This window comes from Dasypus novemcinctus, chromosome 21, assembly GCF_030445035.2.
Source record: "Dasypus novemcinctus isolate mDasNov1 chromosome 21, mDasNov1.1.hap2, whole genome shotgun sequence".
Lineage (NCBI taxonomy): Eukaryota > Metazoa > Chordata > Mammalia > Cingulata > Dasypodidae > Dasypus > Dasypus novemcinctus.
Window position 1 is genome coordinate 39989952 of NC_080693.1, and position 16592 is coordinate 40006543.

Here is a 16592-nt window from a genome sequence, read left to right on the forward strand (position 1 = left end):
CTTGGCAGTCTGACTCCAGGGTATTCTCTTATCCACTACCCTGCCTATCCTAGCACTAACCAGCAAAGAACTCTCCTCTACTGATTCCTAATGCCCTAGCTTTCCAAGTCTTGGCCTGGATTCTTTTCAAAAAGATAATCTGGGAGACTAAAACATATGGGAGCATAGATATATTGTGGCCCAGAAATGGCTCCCATCTGGAGATGGGGCCTTCTCCACACTTGGGCCCATTGGTGACCATCCCTACAGAGCCACTACAGAAGCACTACCTTCCAGAGCCCATGGTAAGGCCACATTAGCTCTTCCAACAGACCTCTTGGGTTGGCACTTGGAACAAATCTGCCATCAGTGATCTTGTTCATTCCCACATTTTATAGACAGGCAGGTGGACATAACTGAAACAACAGTTAGTTCGCATAGGTATTTAGTGAGCAAGTCAGGATTGTGCCTGAATGTTTGATAATCCCCTGTGTTTTTCCTAGCCCATCTTGCTATTTCTATTTCTGGTCTCTGGATTACCTTTGTATCAAGCCTCATCATAAATGAATGTAAAAATGCCCTGGGTGAGTTTTGCAGGACAGTGGCCCAGTGCAATGACTGAGGGCTTATGGAAACTTAATTCTTAAGTTTGACTATATGTACCAGTGTTATATGATGTAATTGGGGACAGTCCCAAGAGCTTAAAAAAGTTGCTGTCCTTGAAGGACTCAAGTTCCTTCCTGCCAGAAGAATTCCTGAGGTCAGGGATGTTTCAACTTCTGTAATTTGTTGTGTTAAGAAGTAATACAATGTTTTCAAGAGGTAGAAGTTTTAAAATCTCTTAAAAATAAATATGAAAAATGACAGATCTCTTAACCAAGGACGCTATGAAATAATTCACAAGATAAAAACATAAACCGTTTCATATGCACATAAAAATACCAACCAATAAATAAAAATTTAAACAAGCTAATGCTGTTACAGTTTCTACTTACTCTTTTGTTTCATTGAAGTAATACTTTCCTACAATACTTTACACATCTTAAGTGTTTTAAGTCAGTATTACATATGCCCAGTCCATGTAACCAACACCCAGATCATATTGTAGAACTTTTCCAAACTGAAATAGTCCCCAGGGCCCTCCCAGGAGGAACCATTAGTCTGAATTCTATCGCCCTAGCTTAATTTTGCCTATGCACAAAATAATATTTTTATGAACAAAGTGGCATACATCTTTAAGAATAATGTATTAGTTTCCCCTTTCTCACAAACTTAGTGACTTAAACTGGATAATAAAACTAATTTGTTATTTTACAATTCTGTAGGTTAGAAGGGCAACTTGGGTCTCACCAGACTACAACCAAGGTACTGGCAGGGCTGCATTCCTTTCTGGAAGCTCCAGGGTAGGACCTAATTCCTTGCACAGTCCGGTTGATCGCAGAAGTCAGTTCCTTGCTGACTCAGCTGCAGGACTGCAGTTGCCATTTTCTTGCTGCCTGTCAGCTGAGAGCCGTTGCAGCTTCTAGGAGCCACCCACATTCCTTCGCCTGTGGCCCTTCCACCATCTTTAAAACCGGCAGTGGTGGCTCATGTTCCTCTCATACTTCAAATCTCTCGTCCTTCTTACCTCATCTCTGTGATCCAGCCAGAGAAGCATCTCTACTTGTAAGGAGGCGGTGATTGGATTGCACCCACCTGGGTCATCCAGGACACTCTTCCTGTCTTGAGGTCTATACCTTCCATCACATCTGCAAAGACTCTGTCGCCATAAGGTAACATGTTCACAGGCTCTGAGGATTAAGGAGTGGACATCTTTGGGGGCTGTTATTCTTCCTAGCACAGTTAATAAATTGTTGTCCAGGGTAAAATCTTTCTAGAAAGCAAGATGGTGGCATGTATTAAAAGCTGCAACATCTCATGCATTGTGATGTATTAATTCCACAGCTACAGAATTAAGTAAAGGCATTGGTGAAGATTTTTAAACTAGCTTGTTCATCATAACATTAATAAAATTAAAAAATAAGCCAAGACAATATATAAGCCCAATTATAGAAAATGCTTTAATTACGGTATATTTATATACTGGTCCAGTATTAAGCTTTTAAAATTCAAGTAATTGAAAAATATTTAATGACTTGAGAGAGGCATGAGCAATGTTAAGTGAAAAAAAGCTGCAAATACAAGTAAATATAAACATAATCATATGTGCATTATGTCTGGGATACATGTGGGGAATATTTTATATCTAAACATATATATATATATATACATACATATACACACACACATTAAGAGAGAGAGAAGAAAGGGAGAAAATCAATGAAAAATAGTCATGTTCAATCAGTGTTTAAAATGAATGCAGTTAGGGTTAACAATTATCAGTTTGCCTGAGAATAAGAGGTCCCTTGGAACACTGCAGTTTTAGTATTAAAAATCAGGAAAATCCTAGCAAACTGGGACAAGTTGATTAGCCTAAATGCAGATAAATCCTGTCCTTTCCTTTAGGCATTTATATGTTTTTTGTTTTGTTTTGTTTTGTTTTTCTACAAAGACTGTGCAAACATTTAATGCGTATCAAGTCTTTCAGGTACCTCATTCTGAGTTGCAGAAAATGCCAGCTTCGGGGCCCATGTGTGCCAGAATATGGGCCTCAGAAACATTTCTGAAGCCATTCTTAGAAATATTATAAATCTTCAGTATGTGTCAGATAGGTAAAAGAAGTGCAATGTTATCCACAAATTAAATAGAACCTCCTGCTTTTGGAGAGCAGAGTCCTGAAGGAGAATGGCATACCTACAGAGGGCAGTGACTGCAGCAAACACAGACCTCCTCTGCTTGGATTATGTATGATTAGAGCCGTCTCACATTGGAATGGAAAAAACAGTCCAATCAGAAACCACACAGCTAAAATTGAACTACTCAGGAGCCATAAATCGCAATAACTGCTTCTTATTGAAAATCTCTAGCATGGGCACGGCTCCAATGTGGATGCTGCAGGCAAATAGAGAGGTGCAGTCTGGAAAAGGCACTGATGCCGCAGCCCTCCATTGCTAAATGCCAATGCTGATGGATTCCTTGAAAGAGATGTTTTCAATCAGTTCATGTGAAAGCATGCATTGTTTTATCCTGACCTGATGTTTCTACAAATGACTTAATGCTATACATTCCTATCTTTAAAAATTTAGAATAAAACTCTGCGGCGGCTTGCTCGGTCGGTAGAGGTGGGGTCTGGCTGCGGACGAGGGGTCGGTCCAGCTCTGGACGAGGGGTCGGTCCCGCTCAGGACGAGGGGTCGGTCCCACTTGGGATGAGGGGTCGGTCCGGCAGCAGACGAGGGATCGGTCTCACAGGGGTTGCGCGGTTTGGCTGACGGGGTCGCCCGGCAAAGCCGGCGACGAAGGGGTCGCCTGGAGAAGCAGGCGACGAACTGGGGACAAGCGAGGCCAGGCCCTTGTCGGGGGCTCTCAGGACTGGAGGGCGCACGGCAGAAGAACTACCGCGGAGACAAGGTAAACACGCAAGTCCACTTTATTGAGGGAGAGGCAACAGTTTTATAGGGGCTGGGGAAGGCTAATTGGTTGAAGCCACGCCCTGTTCTGATTGGTTGCCGGCGAAAGGTCAGTGGGCGGTACTGGACGGGGGAGGGGTGGTGGTTAGGGATTGGCTGTCGCTGTTGCTGGGGGAAGGGGCAGGGTTTAGGGATTGGTGGCTGCTGTTGCTGGGGTGGAGGGCAGACTGGAGTTTCCTGCCCACGCCTGGCTGTTGCTGCTGTCAGGGCGAGGGAAAAGGGCAGACTGGATTTTTCCGCCCACACCTGGCTGTTGCTGCTGTCGGGGGAGGGGAAAAGGGCAGACTGGAATTTTCTGCCCTGCGCCTGCGCAGGGAGAAGGAAGAAGAAGGGTGCCGCCCCACAAGGCATCGGGTGGCTCCATCTGGGAGGAGGGGCGGCCGCGGAAGCAAGGCTGCCGAGAAGGGGAGACCCGAGGGCACTCTGCGCCCATGCCGAGCTTCCTTCAGGGGTGGCGGTGGGCCCGACCAACCACCCTATTATGGGGGCAGCGGAATTAGGCCTACTGCGGCCGCTCCCCTCGCCAGGCCAGCAAACCACACTTCAGCCCGAGGGGTGACCGCAAAACTCAGTTGTCATTTTTGACATAAAGATAATAAAACATGTTTGATTAAGAATGCCATGGAGTATATCAGATATTATTAAATCAGATAATCCTGAACACATAGTTGGTCTCAATTAAACAAAAGAGTAGACTATTATGTGCATGACATGTAGAATATTTGATAGTACAATGACTCCTTTACTAAGCTAGAAGCTGTTAGCCTTCATAAGTTTAATCATGATCTTAAATGATGAAATAAAAGTATTGCCTTAAGGACCAATTAACACCAGTGTCCAGAGAGAACCTTATAAAAATTTCCTATTTTACTAAGTTGATGTGGCTTATTTGGTGTGGCGGTTATTAGTATTGTTTCTTAACATTGAGATAAAAGTCAGTTGTGAGATTTTTGGCTTTGTTTTTGACAACGAAAATAAAATACATTTGATTTGTAATGTTATGGAGAGCACTAAATATTATGAAATCATTTAGATCCACGACTCTACCTCAAGTTTAAATTTTAAAAAAAATTTTTTTTAAAGAGTGAACTACTTGCCATTGTTTAATCTAGGTGTGTCACATGGGCACAGTCACTTCTTTACAACACTTCACAGTTACTGAACTGATGTGGATGACGTGGAGAGTGTGGTCATGATTAGAAAGCCACTGATGTTTCTAATTCTACTTCTGGCACACAGTGGAACTGTACTTACATGCCCTCTTGAAGACAAGTAAGCTATTTATTTGGTCAATAAAGCATAAACAGAGTGAGTAGGTCTTTAAGAGCTAGTACAAGCATCTCCATGTTTCACCCGCCACAATAACTATCCATGTTCCCAATGATAAATACTCAAGAGCCCAAGCAAACAAAGTAGAGAAGAACCCCCTGTAGCAGTTTAATTGATGAATTCCAAAAAGAAATATTGGATTATGCTTGTAATCTGATCTGTACCTGGGCATGACTGAGTTATGATTAGGGTGTTAAAAGGCATGATGAAGCACAGAATTGAGGGCTTTTAATGTTGGAGTTTTGATTTTGGAGTTTGATGCTGAAGACTTAAACTGGAGCCCTGGGAAGTCAGTACTCAGAGGAAAGAGAAGCCAGCCCCAGGAAGGACGGAACCTTGAAGCCAGAGTAAAGCAAGCCCCATGAGTGTAGGAACCCAGGAAGCCTGAACCCTTGTAGATGTCAGCAGCCATCTTGCTCCAAATAGACTTTGGTGAGGGAAGTAATTTAGGCTTTATGGCCTGGTATCTGTAAGCTCCTACCCCAAATAAATACCCTCTATAAAAACAACCAATTTCTTGTATTTTGCATCAGCACCCCTTTGACTGATACATCAGTTCTTAGAGCTGTTCCTTGGTTGCACCATCAATAACATGGAGATAATAAGGTGTGCATTTAGAAGTGAACAAGTGCAACAGACAAAAGCCATTTCATGTTTCGCTCTTGAAGCCATGTCTCTCAGCCCACATCACCATGGTCACCAACAGGGACAGAGTGGGGTGGAGAAGTGCCTGGAATCCATGCTCCCAAGTCAGCCAGGAACCCAGGATAATGTCAAACTCTACACACACACACACACACACACACACACACACACACAAGCAGTGGAGCAAGCCAGAAGACTTCCATCCACATCCCAATAGCATTCCCCAAGCCCCAGGAGCTCTCTGTCAAGACAATTTCTTAGTTCTCATAATAACACAGACTTGCCACCACATTAATTCCAGTAGCCCTGCCTACCTTTTCCGCTCAAACACAGCCCTTACCCCAAATACCATCAGGAGTTATCTTAAAATTCTAGCTGATTCTGTGAGTTATACATGAGTCAAATGGACAGGAATAGACAACACCTTATAGCTTACTGAGTGAGGAATGGTGATGCAAGGACTTGATGGGGTAAGCTACATATTCCTGAGTCCAAACAACATCTTTTCATGCTTTCTTTGTTGAAACATGTCAAGTACAAGTAATCCTCCTTGAAGCCAATTATATTCTAGTTGGACCCAGGATCCCTTGTCCCTGCAAGCATTGAAGATTCTGGGTCTTCCGATAAAGTAAAGATCCTATCAAACCCAGGAGCCATACAAGCAGACCTGACAAATAATTGGGTATTGTGACTCCATCTCTGAGTTCTTATCTTGGTTCTTTTCTAAATTGTCAAAGTGACTTTGTGCAAATCATTTTCCCATCCTATGCCTCAGTTTAGCTATCTATAAATGAGACATTTGAACCAGACCACTGGTCATCAAATTGGCCATGGTTAAAATCACCTGGAGTACTTCAGAAACACAGAATTCCAAATGTCATCTCCAAAGACTCTCAGGCAGACTTTTTGGGTAATTTAAAGCACCCCTCCAATTTTATTAATAATTCCTTGCCTGATGTTATAGGCAGATCTGGGGAGCAGGGCATAGGCTCTTCTCTGAGGTTCCTAGGCATCTCATTATAATTCCCAGCCTACTTCTTGTCCTCTAAGTTGGAACTGCACTGTGGCCTTTGTTCTGACATACCCACTCTTCATCCTGGTTTGTCATGGACTAACTCTATAACCTATGACAATTCATTTTATCTCTCTAATTCCCTCTCTCATTTATAAAAGAAAACGCTTAAATAATTAAATGCGAATGTCTCTTTCAATTCATTCTGTAATCTTGTGACTCTTGAGGAAATTTGGGAAAGAGTTGAAACATGAAAGTGAAATCTTGATTTCCAGGATGCCTTCCTATCTGGTTACATTCCTTGAGAACTACGTAAGAATCCACAGAAAGGTATCCGTTTCCTACCCTACTTAGAGATGGTTGTTTATAACCTCTGAATCCCTGCACTAGACACTGAGCCATAGGCTTGTCATCAGATCTGCTTTAGAAAACTGTGAATTGGGAAGTCACCAAGAAGAAGAAAAAGAAAAAGTAAAAGACAGATTTACCACTTCCCTAAAGAATGCTGCCACAACGCTGGACTGAACAGCTGCACAACTTGCATAGCCTAAGGTTTCATTTTAATATTTTACATCGGATTTCTAAAATTCAGTTTAAAAACAAAACATAGGGAAATTGCATAACTGCATAAAGTGACTTGCCAGCAGAGATTTCTGAACTCCCCATGGAAGCAGGCCTGCGGCACCCTTTAGTATCTGTCATCTTGGGATTTGCCTCCCAGCCCCTCTGAGGCACCAGAATATTCCTTACTCTGGTTAATGGCAGGATCCCAGTGTCTCTCTTCCCTGTTTCTAGGGAACTCTTTTTATTTCTTCATCAATAACTCAGGCATTCCTGGGTGCCCATTCCTGCAGCATTTCTAATCTTGGAAGCAATTTTGGGGAGAGTTTGTACAAGAGACCAGGAGTCACATTCTGACTCTCTTCCCAGCATCTTCTGGTCACCTTTCTTGAATACTAATCACAGCTAGCTTATTGATTACTTACTGTATGATACTCACTGTTCAAGGCAAGTGTTTGTAGCAACTTCATTCACAACTGCCCAAAACTGGAAGCAACCAAGATGCCCTTCAAAAGGAGAGTTGGACAAACAAACTAGTACCTCCATACAATGGAATCTTATTCTGTCATTTAAAAAAAGGTTTGATCAAACCAAACAAGACACCAATGACTCTTAAATGCATATTGCTAAGTGAAAGAAGCCAGTATGAAATGTGATTCCAATTATATGACATTCTGGAAAAATCAAAACTATGGAGATAAAAGATCATTGGTTGCTAGGGTTTATGAGAGTGAGTGAAAGGGATGAATAGGTGAAGCACAGTGGATAATTTTAGGATGATGAATCTATTCTTAAGATACTGTAATGGTGGGTATATGACAATATGCATTTGCCAAAACCCATAGAACTTCACAGCACAAAGGGAGAACCTTAATGAATGCAAATTTTAAAAAATCATGTAGGAAATTGGGGTATACCGGGATAGAATGTAAAATTTGGCAAAAGCAATCTAGCTATATTACAAGTGTTTGAGACAACCTCACTAAAGAGGTAGGGGGAAAGGTGCTGACCATAGTAACTTAGGAAATTAGTGGAATCTGAAAAATGAAAGAAACAAGGAACTGTATATGATCTCTGTTCTTTAGTTGATAAAATTGTTTCCCATAGTGTAGCTGTTAGCAATTCTGATACCACTATACATATACACTAGAATTGAACAATTAGGTAAATGGATCAGGTGAATGGTGGAGGCCAGGTTTCTCAATGTTGGAGTGGGAAGTTATAAACAATTAAGGGAGAAGGTTATAATAATCCATGTGTTAATGAACTAGAGTAGGATACATTAGTGTGAACTTATGTTTAGCTTAATATAGATATAGATGGTTACATATGCAAATATTTGTAGATATGTATATATACACAGGTTAATATACTACACATATCCCCTTGCTCTGTCAGCTGAGAGGGCCTAGAAGCAGTGATACCTCAGTAGTAATGGGCACACCCAACACTCAGATCTTGATTTCTAATATCATGTTCACTAAAATATACCAAGCTCCTTGAGAAAATGAGATAAGAAATATACAAGATGAACCAGGAGCATGTTGTAGTGCCAGAAAGCAAAAGAGTGCACAAACACACACACACATGCAAAACGGCAATGATAGGGGTATATCAAAGCGACACACAAGAACCAACTACAGGAACTCCCAGTGGGCAGAGCTGAAACAATTTGAGCAAAATCATACAGTAGCATTGGATTATAATTCAAATTATAAAATAAATATTAAATATACGTTATGAGTACATACTGATAAAACAAATTATTGAAGAAATTAATAAATAAATGGAGAACAGACAAATCTCCCTTACAGAAGCTTTCCAAATAACTTAGGTACACAATTGCTCTCAAAAGGTGAAGCATAACTCCCCACTGAACTGTGCATAGTAACGTCTTTCCAATGAGTCCTGGGTGGAAAAGCCTGGTAAACACTACCTCAGCCAGTTGACCAAGTTTCACAACAGTGATAAGTCGTATTGATGGCATAAATACTTGACATGATGTGATGAAAATGCAGTCTGTTGTCTTCCTCCGAAACACCTACCTCCAGACTAATCCTGAGGAAAGCATCAGACAAATCCCAGCTGAGGGACTTTCTACAAAAGACCTGACCAGGATACCTCAAAACTGTCGAGGTCATCAAAAACAAAGAAAGTCTGAGAAACTGTCACCACCAAGAGCAGCCCAAGGAAACATGATGATAAAATGTAATGTGGTCTCCTGGATGGGGTGCTGGGGAGAGAAAGGACATTAGGTAAAAACTAAGTAAATCCAGAGAAAGTATGGCCTTTAGTTAGTAATAATGATCAATATTGGTTCATTAATTATACCATACTAATATAAGATGGTAATAAGAGAGGAAACTCGGCGTGAAGTATATGGGAACTCTTTGTACCATCTTCACAATTTTCCTGTAAATCTAAACTGTTTAAAAGCAAAGTTTACTTTTTAAAAAGATAGTATGTTCATTCCTGTATACATTAGGCCCTTACTATATATACACAAACAGATAAAGAGAAATAGAAACTGAAAGAAAATGCAATCCTTCAATCTTGTTTAAAATGAGAATGATTTTATCCATTTATGAAATTCATTCCTGGATTTTTCACCATTTCTACAAACAGCATGCGTTCCTTTTAAAACCATTAAGAGATCCCCTTTAAGTTCCTCTGTTGATATGGAGGAGACTGATTTAGTTGGGGACCAAGTACACATGTTGCCTCAATAACGTTGCAGAAACAGTTATAATAAATACTACTCATAATGACATAATGATCATAACGTTTCAGTGAGCTGGAGGACAGATGTGCAGCCCCTCTACATTAGAAGAACCACCTGGTCTTTGCCATGAGGAAGCATAGCATTCAAGTGAGTCACACTGAATGCAGGTAACCAAAGAAAACTTTCTCACCTTGATAATATACTATGTATGGCTAAGAGTAAATTTAGATACTGTAATAGAAAAAGTAATCCAAATACAAAGCAAAAAAGCTAAAATGAAACTACTTGAGAGCTATGATAAATGAAGACAACTTTATAATGAATGATTCGTGATAGGGAAATGACTTTATTTAAGAGTGGTGTGTGAGGAGGTGCAAAAGATTTTTGGAGATGGCACACTGAGGCTAACTCCATGTGCCGATATCTGTAAAGTGTTATGGTCTAAATTGTTCAACCAGTTCATGTATTAAAATGCAAGAATATTTATCAGACCTAGCTAAAGTTTCTATAATTGACTTAATTTTGCATGCTATCATCTTTAAAATTTTAGATAAGGGTCAGTTGTGGGTTTGTTTGTTTTTTTGACCAAAAAAATAAAATGTTTGTGTTAGATTGTATGGATACCACTAAAATTATTAGAAAAGGATTTAGATTCAACATCCTGCCTCCAAATTTTAAAAATGTTTTTTCGTTAAAGAGTAGATTATTTTGAATACAAAATATTAGGCATTGTTTAATCTAGGAGTGTCACATGGCACTGTCGCTTCTTTACAATGTTTCACAAGTTACTGATCTGATGTGGATGACGTGGAGGGTGTGGTTGTGATTAGAGATCTCCACTGATCCTTCCATTTCTAGTTCCTGTGCCACAAGGTAAGATTGCACTTCCGTGCCATCCTGAAGACAAGCACAGGCATGTGACTTGATTTGGCCAAGGAAAAGTCATTAGAAGCAACATACGTCACTTCTTAGCAGAAGCATTTTAAGAGTTGGTGCAGAAATTTCCTTAACTCCTTTCGCTGCCCTGGTAACTAGTACTGTTCCCCAGCATAGACCCTCCTACTAACTGGGATCCTGAGTGAGGACAAAGTGAAGCAGAGACACTCAATTTGAGAATACCATATGACATGCACGGGTACCACTGGCTTTGGGGGTCATTTGTCACCAGAGCATAACCCTGCTCATGGACACAGAGAAACCTGCTGCCACAACCAATAAGCTTAAGTGTCTGGCATTATTTCGGGGGCTGGTAGTGAGGACATAATCAGAGACCCTTTAACTGACAGTGCGTGACATGCAAGGGTGAACTGCTAAATAAAATACTTAAAATGTCCTTACAAAAGCACTACAATGAAATTGTTGCCATAGTCATAGTAGTATGTCCATGCTCAGCTCATCTGGGTGGCAAGTAGGGGCCTCTTCCCTAACCAACAGCCCAGCTGGTATTCCCTCTGGGATCCTGGGCAGGGAACCCCTGGTGCCTTCACTTCAAGCACTTCCTACTAAAAATGAGCTGTAATCTGGAAACTGTGAGTCCTTGACCTTCTGGCCTGACTTCCAGGACCTGGAGAAGAAGGGGGCAGCATGAACAAAATCCTGCTGAGTCAAGAAGGAGCAGGATCAGCATCATTAGCCAATAGGGAAATACAAATAAAAACCACAATAAGATACCACTTTAGCCCACTAGAATGACTATTGTTTAAAAAACAGAAAATAACAAGTCTTGGCAAGGATGTGGAGAAACACTACACTCAGACATTGTTGGTGAAAGTGTAAAATACATCAGCTGCTGTGGAAAACAATTTGGTCATTCCTCAGAAAGTATAGAATTACCACATGGCCCGGTAATCCCACTTCAAGATATACTTGGAAAAGAAGAGAAAGCAGGAACTTGAACAGATATTTTTACACCAATGCTCATAACAGTGTTATTTACAATAGCCAAAAGGTGGAAACAACCCAAGTGTCCATTAACAAATCAATGTATAAACAAAATATAGTATATACATACAGTGGAATATTACTCAACCATAAAAAGAAATGAAGCTCTAATACATGCGACAACATAGAGTACCTTGAAGACCTGTTGAATAAAATAAGTCAGACACAAAAGGACAGATACTGCAGGATAGACACAGAAAGCAGATTACTGGTTACCAGGAGGGGGTGATTACAGCGGGGAGAAAATGCTTAATGGGCACAGAGTTTTTGTTTGGGGAGTTAGAAAAGTTCCAGTAATGGATGGTGGTGGTAGTAGCACATTGTGCATGTAATTAACACCACTGAATTGTATAAGTGATAGTGGTTAAAACGGGAAATCTGCAAGCCAAGTCAGAGTTCTTGCTTTATTTTTCTCTAGTGCTATTTTTGTTTACCAGCTACTAAAAAAATACCTCAATGGGTTGGTTTAAACAATTGGAATTTATTGACTTGCAGTTTTGAGGCTCGGAGAAGTTCAAAATCAAAGTATCAGCAAGGCAATGCTTTCTCCCAGAAGCCTGGGCTTTCTAGGCCCGGCTCCCAGCCATCCTTGCTCCTTGGCTTCTCAGCCACATGGCACTGCATCGGGCAGCCTCTCCTGGCCTCTCTCTGTCTGGCTTTCACTCTGCGTATAAAGAGATCCAGGAATCTGGCTCAAAGTTCAACTGGGTATAGTTTAGTCAGCCCTTAACTGAAGTATCATCTTGAAGAGATTGTATTTATGGGGGTCCACACCCACCAGAATGTGTGCCAAGAACAAGGACATGTCCAAACTGGGGTAGACAATTCAACCCATCGCCCTTTCTTGCACCCCCCCTTCCCCTGGAGAGGACCAGCTAAGGTGGCATTTGGGTCTGCTCACTCACTGTCTGGAGGGAGGAGGGTGGGGAGTAGAGGAGACTACTGATTTGCAAACTTAATTCCTTCCCTTTGCACCCCCCTTCCAATGCATATGAAGGGAGGGGTTTGGAAAGCCTTGCTTCAGACAGACACATTTCACCTGGTCCTCCCTGAAATATTGGTCTTCTCCATGTGGTTTCACTTGGAAATAAACTTTAGGGGCTCATAAAATGTTTGGAAAGTGCAACTCTGCCCTTCCGGCATCGGCTGCTCTGTGGCACTCGCGCCCAGAGCAGCAGCGCCTGAAGAGCCCTGGAGCCTTGCCATTCTGCCCAGGTTCTACCCAGGTTCTGCCCAGGAGTTCTAAAGGAGCCTGGCTGGTTCAGGGCCCAGGGGCACCGCCTTAGGGCCCCAGCCTGGCCTCCTGGGCTCTGGGAGGGGCAGGCCTTTGCATGTCCACTCCGTCATGACCTCAGCTCCCATTCTTCCTTTCTGTTTTCTATTTCAAATAAAATCACACCCGTAGTGTTCCAGCGAGGCAACTTGCCATGTTTGCAGGGCACGAACACATTCCCTTCCACCCCTGCTCCATGCCAGCCTCCTGGCTTCCTTCCTGTGATGTCTGGAAATCACCTCCAGGGTCTGGTGCCTGCTCATTCAGGGTTTTACTTCACCGTTCCTTGACCCCGTGAACCTCCTTAAGGCTCGTCATTTGAGCTACCGCAGGCACTGACACCCACCATGAGGCATTGCCGACTTAGTGTGCTTTAAAGATGGAGAAACTGAGACCCAGGGAGGAATTAAGCAGCGCGGCAATGTCACAGCTGAGCAGAGGCAGATGTAGAACGAGTGGCCCAGGCCGCTGAGGTCAGTTCCCTTCATCCTCGCTGACACTAGGTGTGGGGAGAGAGGCTCAGCGCATTATTTGGAGATGCTGCGCAGAAGGAAGGACCCTCTCTTACAAGGGGTAAAGGACATTTCAGGCAAGAGTGGAGAGAAATAAACTACTGCTTGGGGCTTCAGTTTTTGGATTGTGCTGCAGTGGTGCTTCCTGAAACAGTGGCTGTGTCATGAAGATAAGGACCCAGTGAAATCTCAGCAGATGACATGGGCTGTGGGAACTTACCTTCCCAGTGCCAGGCATTGTAGATCAGTAGGCCCTCCAAAGATTTCTCCATGCCTGGTCAATAGTGACAGCTCCCTCTAGTTCAGTAGAGGAAACGGACTCACCGGTAACTCTTCATCCCTGGGACCAGGACTAAGGCACTGAGCTTGGGATGGGTGGGTCCTGGGTCTGGCTGATGTAATTGATCTGTTTTCTCCCACCTTCTTCTCCCTCCCTTAGGAACTCATACTTAGAATGCGTATACTGTCTCATTCTTCGCAAAAAAAAAATTTTCAGAGGCTGCTATTCTCCCAATCACCTGCTACTTTGGTGTGGTCAGGGGGAAGGGGGGAAGGTCCCCCTCCAGAGGCTGGAGAGCTACACAGGGGTCACCAGCCGCCGGTGTCCCCGGGAAGCTGTGATGTGAGTGGACCAGGCCTGGCCCTCAGGGAAAGGGCAGGGAGGCCCGGGTTCATGTCCATGTGAGTCAGAAATATTAACCGTCTAATCTGAAGGGCTCCTTTAACTCACGGAAAGACTGCACTCGCGGGGAGAAAATCCGCCCTCGCTCCAGGCAGTTCCTCAGGGAAATCAGTCTGATGGTCCCACTTCCCCAGCCAGGAGCCAGGAGGGCTCCACCGGCCAGGGCCGGCAGGGCTTCCTCTGCGGGCCCATCCTTCCAGCCTTCTCTCCTCCTGCCCAGTGCCAGGACCCTCACCCCAGAAGGCGCCTGATCAGGCGCGGGTCCCACGAGCCATGCTCCTGGGCAGAACCCCTAAGGTGCTCCATCTCTCCCACAGCTTCAACACTAAACTCAACAAAGAGGTCCATGCTGACTTCAGGGCTGGTTGGGTTCAGAATTCCATAAAATGCCTGGACCAGAAGTCTCCAACCCCAAAGCCTTGAACCTACACGCCCAGACTGACTGTCAGAGCCTGAGGAAAACCTGTTTGTTTTCCCCCAACCTTCCCCAGGTACACGTGATAATATATTTTTTATACGACCTGCGCCCCCCCCCTGCCCCGCCTTTGTGGCTTTTTGCATGCTCTCTGCTCTCTGTGTCCATTCACTGCGTGTTCTTCTGTGGTTTTTTTTTTTGCTTGTCTCCCTTTTTTTTGTTGTTGTTCCATCACCTTGCTGAATCAGCTCTCTGTGGCGCTTGCAGGCTGGGTGGCTCTCCGCAGGTAATGGGCGAGCCTGCCTTCACAAGGAGGCCCCGGGACACGAACCCAGGGCCTCCCCTATGGTAGACGGGAGCCCAACTGATTGAGCCACAGCCACTTCCCATGTGATAATATTTTAATATACTGTCCAAGAAGAGGTGCTTTGTTTAATAATTTAAAACATACTTTTCTTATGTAATATTAATTATATTTAAGTTATAGGCATTTTAACTTTATATGCCATCAATTCTGGTATACTATAAAATACAAAACTGTGGATGATAGGCTTTCTTTTCTGTGCACTCAGTTAAGTTCATGGCAAAATGTCATTTTCCCTCCGTCCTGCCTGTAATATTGTGAGGGTCCTTCAACAGACCATCAGTGTGAAACACTTCCGAATCCTTAGGATCTCAGCGCTCCTGTGAGCCAAATATGTAATCTGCAATGTTATCATTGAAATTAATGTTATGTAACCATGGACTTTTCAAAGAAAAAGTTTATATAATTTTACACTACTTAGTCTTATTTTTCATGAAATGACATTTAACTGGGAGGACAGAAATGACAGCAGTGGGTGGCAGTTTTGGGGTTGGGGCCATCCTCCAGAAATGGCCCTTTGGCTGGGCTGGACTCACCTGAGGCTCGGGGAGAACGTGGCAGGACCAGACCAGGCTGTTCCAGCCCTTTAGCCCCTCTCCCCACCATCAGCTGCCCTTGCTCAACAGGATCTCTAGTCCCAGTTTTTCCTCACCTCACTAGTCTTTGCCCCAAATCCTTCTCTTGCTCTATTACAGCAATCTTCAAGCTTTTCTTCATTCTCCTAGATTTTCCCCATCTAATCATTCTTCAAACCTAGAGTAACATCCCTGGAAGGAAACTGAACCTATGAGGATACTAGATGACCAGAGCCTAGGGTCTTTCACTGCCGATGAGTCTTGAAGAACGGCGTGTGATGGTCGGGGAGAGGGTTCTTGAGGGTTGGTACAGCATGGAGAGGGTAGAGTGTGGGCCAGAGAGGACTCCCATCTGGCCGGACTTTGTGCCAGAAAGGGAGACAAGGTGTGGAGTTTAGAAATAAAGGTTGGAGCCAGATTGTAGGAGCCTCTGAGTTTCAGACTTCTTTGCCTAAGGGGGGTTGGGGCAATGGCACCCCTCAGCGCCGTCCTCCAGCTATCTGAGGTAGCTGATCAAAGGCAGAGGTCTGGGATCCGACCACCCGCACCCCGAGCTGGAAGACTAGGTCTTTTTTTTTTTAAACATTAGAAATACATTTAATATTCACCTTGTACCAATTATCTTTTACTCTTTAAACAGGATTTTTTTAATTCATTTTTTTAAATATTACATTCAAAAAATATGAGGTCCCCATGTACCCCACACCTCCCTCACCTCACTACTCCCACCATAGCAACATTCTCCTCCATCATCATGACACATTCGCTGCATTTGGTGAATACATCTCTGAGCCTCGCTGTACCTCATGGTTGATGGTCCACATCATAGCTCACACTCTCCCATGTTCCATCTGGTGGGCCATGGGAGGACCTACAATGTCTGGTAATTGTCCCTGCAGCACCACCCAGGACAACTCCAAGTCCCAAAAACGCCTCCACATCTCATCTCTTCCCCCCATTCCCCACACCCAGCAGCCACCATGGCCACTTTTCCCACACCAATGCCACATTTTC

The 16592-nt window shown here is 43.3% G+C and overlaps 1 long non-coding RNA gene across 1 annotated transcript in view; it reads left to right on the plus strand.

Moving 5' to 3' along the window:
* Positions 1–1534: 1534 nt before the first annotated feature.
* The window catches only part of LOC131275019 (uncharacterized), a 33173-nt gene continuing 18115 nt past the window's right edge, over positions 1535–16592 (plus strand). The window contains exons 1-2 of the long non-coding RNA XR_011646830.1: positions 1535–1751; positions 9885–9983. This is a non-coding gene — a long non-coding RNA (uncharacterized lncRNA). The remainder of the gene's footprint in view (positions 1752–9884; positions 9984–16592) is intronic.